The sequence below is a fragment of the Chlorocebus sabaeus genome, chromosome 16, assembly GCF_047675955.1.
Source record: "Chlorocebus sabaeus isolate Y175 chromosome 16, mChlSab1.0.hap1, whole genome shotgun sequence".
Taxonomy (NCBI): domain Eukaryota; kingdom Metazoa; phylum Chordata; class Mammalia; order Primates; family Cercopithecidae; genus Chlorocebus; species Chlorocebus sabaeus.
In genome coordinates this window covers 67277219-67279193 of record NC_132919.1, presented here as the reverse complement: position 1 = coordinate 67279193, position 1975 = coordinate 67277219, and the positions used below count along the sequence as shown (strand labels likewise).

At 45.7% G+C, this 1975-nt stretch overlaps 1 pseudogene; it reads right to left on the bottom strand.

Moving 5' to 3' along the window:
• Window positions 1–445: 445 nt before the first annotated feature.
• On the bottom strand, window positions 446–1540 carry LOC140708555 (poly(rC)-binding protein 2 pseudogene; annotated as a pseudogene).
• Between the last annotated feature and the right edge of the window lie 435 nt (window positions 1541–1975).

The window sequence follows — 1975 nt, the reverse complement described above, 5'->3', positions numbered from 1 at the left end:
GATCTCGGCTCACTGCAACCTCCACCTCTCAGGTTCAAGCGATTCTCCTGCCTCAGCCTCCCGAGTAGGTGGGACTACAGGCATGCATCACCAGGCCCAGCTAATTTTTTGGTATTTTTAGTAGAGACAGTGTTTCACCATGTTAGTCAGGCTGCTCTTGAACTCCCAGTCTCAAATGATCTGCCTTTCTTGGCCTCCCAAAATGCTGGGATTACAGTCGTGAGCCACCGTACCCCGTCAATTACTTGTTTTAAAGACAGGGTTTCACTCTGTTGCCCAGGCTAGAGTGCAGTGGCACCATCATAGTTCACTGTAGCCTTGAACTCCTGGTCTCAGGCAATCCTCCCACTTCAGCCTCCCAAGTAACTAGGATTATAGGTGCCTGCCACCATGCAAAGCCAATTTTTATTTATTTATTTATTTATTATTTTTCTATTCACAAAGAAAAAGCTCCAGTCCATCTTTTAATTTTTTTGAAAAATTCCTGACATTACAGAACTAAACTGAAATGTATTAATATTCCACTCTTACATTTCCATGACAAACAGAAAAATTCATGAGCCAAAAAAACAAAACAAAAAACCAACAACAAAAAAAGAAAAAACAGGAAGAAGCTTATAAAACTAAATATGGATCTCAGCATCAACAGCTGAACAGAGAAAGGAATTAAAATGCTTTAATTAAAAATTCACAAGTGGATGATAAAATATGTAGAAACTGAAAATTTACAAACTATTTAAAACCTGGAATCGCCAACTGTTCAGAAACTACACAGATGGATCATGGGTGGAGGTGAACAGCAAAAAGGGATTATGGATGAATCTGCATTGTTCTAGCTGCTCCCCATGCCACCCGTCTCCGAGGAAAGCCTGACATTGATTAGATATTGAGCCAGGCTAATGCTGGCAGCAGATCCAGTGACGGTAACCTGCCTACCAGTAGATCCTTCCCCTGGGTTCGCAATTTTGATCTGCGCCCCAGACATCTGACGAATCTCATTGATTTTGGCACCTTGACGCCCAATTATGCAGCCAATCAAATCGTTTGGAATGGTGAGTTCATGAGAAGTAGTTTGCGCAGATGCATCCAAACCTGCACTGAATCCGGTGTTGCCATGCGTCATGGGAAAATGAGACTGTTGCATTGCCAACTGGTGCAGCTTGGTCAAATCTGGCTGTGGAATGGCATACTGTCCTTGAATGGTACAGGCCTCTAGAGGTGGTCCCTCCAGGTCAGGGTTGAGACACATGGATGGGGTGGTGTGAGGAAAGCTCGCACTGTCGCTGTCTGTGCTGTACCTGTCCTGACCACCTGCAAAGATGACCAGAGAGCTGGACAGCTTGGGCCGGTACGGGATGATCACACCCTTTGGTGGGGACTCCAACATGACCACGCAGATCTGTTTGACACACTCAGTGATGGATTGTGGAATGCCAGCAATAGTGATGGCCTGCTCAGTTCAGTTAGGTAGCATATCCCCTGCCACCTGTTCTAGTGATTCTCCTGCCTCAGCCTCCCGAGTAGCTGGGATTACAGGCATACACCACCATGCCCGGCTAATTTTTGTATTTTTAGTAGAGACAGGGTTTCCCCAGTCTGGCCAGGCTGGCCCAGAACTCCTAAACTCAAATGATCCACCCACCTCGGCTTCCCAAAGTGCTGGGATTACAGGCGTGAGCCACTGCGCCCAGCCAGGAGCATTTTTCAAAGGAAAAAAAAAAAAAAAAAAAATTCACCACTGGCCATACAGGACACCCTGTGGTAGGTAGCCAATATGCTAGACCGGTGTCTTGGAGTACATTCTTTAGCACATTCCTTCCTTTATTCATCAAATATTTATCATGTGCCTAGTCCGAATCAGCCCTACTCTAGATGCTAAAGACGCCAGAGGTGAGCCTGGCGGGAAAGGTTCTTGTTCTCATGGAGTTTGTGTTCTGGCTGGGGGAGCAGGTAAGGAGACAGACAATATATGAGT